General features: G+C 45.1%; 1 long non-coding RNA gene across 1 annotated transcript; it reads right to left on the bottom strand.

The window, feature by feature from the left end:
• Positions 1-1,970: 1,970 nt before the first annotated feature.
• On the bottom strand, positions 1,971-4,120 carry LOC117066484. Its single transcript, XR_004430357.1, has 2 exons — positions 3,965-4,120; positions 1,971-3,258 (listed from the first exon to the last, which is right to left on the bottom strand). It is a non-coding gene; the product is annotated as an uncharacterized LOC117066484 (long non-coding RNA).
• Positions 4,121-6,000: the final 1,880 nt, after the last annotated feature.

Below are 6,000 nucleotides of genomic sequence, written 5' to 3'. Positions count from 1 at the left end.
TCCCCTCCCCTCCCCTCCCCTCCTCTCTTCTTCTCTCCTCTCCTCTCTCTTTTTTCCTTTCTTTCTCTCTTTCGATGGGGGTCTCACTATGTTGCCCAGGCTAGACTTGAACTCCTGCACTCAAGCGATCCTCCTGCCTCAGCCTCTTGAGTAGCTGGAACTACAGGTGTGTACTATTGCACCCAGTCTTGGCCAGTCTTGATCCACACTGTTGACATCAATGACTTTATCCTCTGAACCTGACTCTTCTGTTGTCCTCAGCCCCGCCGTGGTTGACTTCTTCTAAACGCAGGGAGCTAGAAGTCAGAGAAATATGTGATCTTGCTTTCTCTGCCATGATCTTCCAAAGAGGCACTAGGGTACGATTGAGAGTTATGAAATTCAGCAGACCCTCTTTAGTCAGCCTTCATGGTATGTTGTCTGGTAAACTGACTTCAGGATAGAAGGTATGGCACAAGTGCCTAACTGTTCATAGGTGCTGGACAAATGTTGGTTGAATGAATAAATAAATGAGGAGTGAATAAATCAATATATTCCAAGGATGTCACCATACAGTTACAGAGTTACTATGCGCTGAAATTGCATTCCTAAGTGAAATGATATATTACTTTTATAATAAAGTAAAAGTTTATCTGACGTATAGTTGTCTTTCATTGGTAATCAAGAGATAAGATTTATAGCATTTCATGAAATGCCTGTCCTACCACCCGCACCTTCTCTCCTTGGTCCTGTATGTCATTTCTTTATCCCAAACACTTCACTGTTCCCTTCTCCAAAGCCTTCAGTATGAGGCCTGAGCTCTGATGGGCCCCAGGGCCATATAAGATCAAATTCCTATCTGTCTTTTCAGGCTTAATACCTCACACTGTGCAGTCCTTCATTGTGAGGACTTCATGATGTTGCCTCATTTAATCCTTCTAATAATGCAGGAGATAATTTTTATCCCGTTCCACAGACGAAGAACTGACTAGCTAGTAGGATTAGACCCAGGACTTAAATCCAGGTGGATGATCCCGGTTCTCTATGTTTCCCACTGCACACACTGCCCCTCCAGCTGTATCCTTCCCCAACCCCGTGGGCTTCTGCCTTTCACTTCCTTGTATATGCCATGTGCCAGAACTTTCTCACCTTGAGTCTCTGTCCACATGAAACCCTCCACTTCCCCAGCTCTGTGTGTGCAGAATCCCATCCATTCTGCGAAGTTCAGCTCAGGCACCATCCCCATCATGAGTCCTCAAGGTTGGATTTAATCTCCTCCCTCTTCTGTGCTCTCATTGTTCCTTGATTTTACTTATTTTATTTATTAGTTTTTTTTTTTTTTTTTTTTTTTGAGACAGAGTCTTGCTCTGTCGCCGGGGCTGGAGTGCAGTGGCCGGATCTCAGCTCACTGCAAGCTCCGCCTCCCGGGTTCACGCCATTCTCCTGCCTCAGCCTCCCGAGTAGCTGGGACTACAGACGCCCGCCACCTCGCCCGGCTAGTTTTTTGTATTTTTGAGACAGGGTCTTGCTCTGTCACCCCAGGCTGGAATGCAGTGGCACAAACCATGACTCACTGCAGCCTCAACATCCTGGGCTCAAGCAAACCTCCTATCTCAGCCTCCCATGTAGCTGAAACTACAGGCACACACCACCACACCATGCCCCGCTAATTTTTTATTTTTTGTGCAGACAGGGTCTCACTATGTTGCCCAGGCTGTTCTCGAACTGCTGGACACAAGCGATCCTCCTGCCTTGGCCTCCCAAAGTTCTGGGATTACAGGGATGAGCCACCATGCCTGGCTGACTTTACTTATTTAAAAATATTCAGCCCTCTATAGCATGGCTGAATGTGGATGAGCCTGTTGGGCTTTGTCACTAGACTGTCTTCAGATCCTTGAATACGGGGATAGTGATTGTGTCTTGTTCACCCGTGTATGTTCCACAGTGCCCAGCAGGCACATAGCACACGGTAATCACTCCATAAACACCCGTTAATAAAATCATGTTTTGATTATCAAGTGAAAAAAGAAAGTGCAGAATGGAATTATGGTAGTCTACCTTTTGTGTAGTAAGGGAAAAATAGGAATATATTATCACAATAATTTTCATTTGCATAAAGACACTCTGGAAGGACATAGAAGAAACTAATCACAATGGTTTCCCCTTTCAAAGCACAACGGAGAGACCAGGAGAGGTGGAGACAGTGTGAGAGAAAGATTTTTTTACTTTATACATTTTTATAGTTTCTTAAAATCATGAGAATATATTTATTAAAAAATAAAAAGATAGCTGAAGTGGTTTAGACATCAGGGCTGTTTTTGATGCTGTCCCTGCACTTGTGACATAGCAATATCCACAAAATGTCATTAGCCTATCAACTCTATGGCAGTGGCAGGGCTGCCCCTGCATAAGGTGATAAAACTTTACTTGATATATCGAAGGCCAGGCAGTGAGTGGGAAGAGAGGGAGGGAGAGAAACAGAAGGGAAAGGGAGGGGTAAGAGAACAGAGTGAAATATGGGGAGAAAGAAAGAGAAGCGAGAGACTGGAAAAAAGATGGAGACAACAGAGGGAAAAAGGAGAAAATCAGACTTAAGAAGATCGATAAAAAAAGAGAGAATGAGAGAGAAAGCATGTGCCTGGGAAAGGCTTGGAGGGAAACTCCAAAATCAGGCCACTTCCAAAAAACTCACACACTGGGTGAGACAAGCCCATCTCGCCAGAGGCCTGGCTGGACTGTGAGATGAGGATGAGGCTCCACATTGAAGGAGCAGAGTGTCATCAAACGTATGGTCCCAGCTGCCCCACAGATGTGGGCAGCCCTCCCTAGTACCACCTGTACAGCATGAAGCATCAGATAGAGGCAGGGTCCTCCGGGCTTCCATGGATCTTCTCAGGGCCCAATCCCAGTTTACCTTCAGGAGTTGATTTCCCAAGGGCAGGTACCTTTGGCAGCCTGAATCATGTGACCTCTGGGGATAGTGTAGTCCATCAGAAACACATCTGTCCTGCTATTGGTAATGGGGGTGATTGCCAGAGGACTACCCCTGGCTTCAGGTTCCTTGCTTAACAACTCTGGGGAGGTGTGGCTCGTACAGTCTTGGCTCCAGAATCTCCCTTCCTGGGTGGAGAGGGTTTTGAAAAGGAAGAGAGAGGGCTAGGGCAGGAGTTAAAGTTGGTGGTGGGAGAATTCTGGCCTTAAGGATGGATGTCCAGTTCCAGACAGGATGAGGCTCTCTGCTCTCCACTATGGACAGTTTCCATTCAATTGGCAGAACATCTGCAAAAGAGAAATTCAACAGCATCTTGTTAAAAGGGGTTAAAAAAAAAAAGTTGCATTCTTTTGCCCAGGATGCCCTCCCTAACTAAAACCAGCTAGGAAGTTCTCTTCTGTCACCCATCACCTGGGTGCCTGGCTTCTATCCCCTTCTACATATTTCTCTCAGTGAAAGTCCTGTCCTCAGGCTACACACTGGATTTTGGGTGGAGGGGACATTTATTTCCTAGGGCTTTTGAAGCCTTTCCACTCCTCCCTTTGGAGACGACAGAGAGAGTTGCCTAACTGCTAATGGGAGAATGTGGACCCCAAAAACCTCTGAACGCAGGTAAGATCGTGTGTTCCTCCATTTAAATCTTACATGGTTTATACCTCCTTGAGCTTTTGGGAATAACAGACACTAGTCTTCTACGACCATATACTTCTCAGCTTTGTCTTTAGAGGCTTTGGTTCTTCTCTGATTATCTGTGTCCTTACTGAGGCTGACTCCGCAGATTGTCTCCACTCTAGACCACAAGGATGCTGATCAGATTCATGTTTTCTCTGATCTCTCCCTTGACCTCCGAGCTCTTATTTCCTGCAGTCTTGAAAACTCCTTCTATCCTTCCTGTCCTGCCCTTGCTCTCCTCGGAGGTCTGCTGGGGAGGTGCTCTCCTCTGAGGAAGGAAGGCTTCTGAATGGTTAAGATAACTTTTCTTTAAAGATATACTCGACCTGCCTTTGTGGACCCAGCTGTCAAGGGCAGCACTGTGTCTGGATATGAGCTGTATTTGCCAAGATGTAGCATGAAGCCGAGTTGGGGAGGATATGGGGAGCAGCGTGAAGAGGGAGCAGGATTAGAGGAGCAGGAGACTCTAGATGAACACCCTAGATTTGATTTCTATCTCTGCCCCAGTCCTCTGACCAGTTGGACCCAACATCTGGATGTAAGCTGAAAAAAAAAAAAAGAAATGGAAAAACGAGCTCATAATCCAGACATTTGGTTTGCATGCCACTGAACATCTGGACACCGGAAAATATCTGGTTTGGGAACTGTGACATTCAGTTTCCTTCAAATTTTTGGAAACCTGTAGTCATATTGGATTGCTTGAAGAACTTAAACACATCTTTAACTCTTGCACATCTTTAGAGGATCATTATCTAGCTAATTCATACTTTTCAAGACTTCACAGCAGGTAAAGGAAAAATCCACAGTCCAAGAGATTCAGATCACTGAGTGTGGTTGGGGAAGACATGACCTCTATTTACTTCAGAGGACAAAGAGAAATCTCTAGAGAGCAGTCTTCCCCTTCTCTCCCCACTCCCACCATTCAGGATATGTATTGGAACATCCTCTCCTTTGTCCATCAGGCAAATGAAATCCCAGGCAGACTGGTGCTTGGATACCAGGGCAGCGATGAAGCCTGAGTTCGTTGACTTTAATAAGCTCTGCTTTATTGGCCATCCAGTAACCACCTAAGGAGCTGGTCCAGGAAATGAGGCAGGATCCAGGCCACTCTGGGCTCCGTGCAGCCTTCTTTTTCCAGGACACTGCTTATCTTGGCTTTGGAGTGGTTTTCCCAGCCCATCTCTGACCTGACGCAGAACATAATCATTAGCTCTCTTGCCCAAATTGTCAGTTTTTCTGTAACAGCATGATTCTTCTCCTCCTCCGGGAGGAGGCCAGGGCCCACCCTGGGATAGAGATGACCTTGTCCAAATGGTCTTGGGAAGTTTGGGCCCAGCGGGAAGATGCTGAGAAGGTCTGACTCTGATGGGCAACATCTTCCTAAATGCCAGTTGAATAGCTTTGTAGATGCCTGCAGCTTCTCAGTTCCTTCTCCTACTAATTCCTCTCAGAATCCTCAGAACAACTGACGACATTGTTATCATTTTTCTCATTTTGCAGGCAAAGAGACTGGGGCTCAGGGAAGTCACACACAATCGGCCTAAAGTCACGCAGCTCTTTAGCACTGGAATTGGGGTCTGAACCTGGACTGCCTGATTTGAAGCCTTGTGCTCTCCATTCTACCCTGAGGTGCACAATATTCACTGTAGAGACAGGACCAGCCTTCGTGAGGCAGGAGTCAATAGCTAAATGTGAGAGGAAAAAGAGAAGTGAGTTGGGGTAGTTATGGGAGGCTTTCATGAAGAGGTGCTACTTGGGCCTCAAAGGAAAAGCAGGATTTGGCTAGAGGAAGGGGAAGGCATTTCAGCCAGTGAATGGTGTGAGCAAAAAATGTAGGCAGAAATGGGCATGGGCAGTTCACAGCCCAACAGGAGAGTTGATTGCTTAACTGGTATTCTTTTTTTAATGCTTTAATTGGTATTATTGACTAATTGGTATTCTTTATTTTATGCTTGAGTTTTATTTGAAATGCTCCTTTTCTATAAAATCATCTAAATATTTAACAAATAATTTGGAACTTTTGACAGCATTCTAAATATAAACTTTTAAATATTCCTTCTAAACAAAAATATTCTTTCTAAAACCGAAAATGTGTGTGAAATAGATTTTTTTCCAAACCAGAACAGATATTCCCTTGCTTGAAATGCTATTTCTTTTTAATTATTCGTATTCTGATTCCAAATAATAACCAGAAATGGGAGGAACGGAAAAATCCACAAATGGACCCCATGGAAAAGAGTTAGCTTTTGGCTACATCTGGAGAGCTCCAACACCTGATTAAAACTATAACAGACACAGGATCTTTTCCTGCCCCATATATCTCCTTGATCTCCCTCACTTCAACACTAGTGGAGCCA

The sequence above is a fragment of the Trachypithecus francoisi genome, unplaced genomic scaffold (genome assembly GCF_009764315.1).
Source record: "Trachypithecus francoisi isolate TF-2019V2 unplaced genomic scaffold, Tfra_2.0 Lachesis_group20, whole genome shotgun sequence".
In the NCBI taxonomy this organism is placed as follows: domain Eukaryota; kingdom Metazoa; phylum Chordata; class Mammalia; order Primates; family Cercopithecidae; genus Trachypithecus; species Trachypithecus francoisi.
This window is presented reverse-complemented; position numbering and strand designations above follow the sequence as displayed.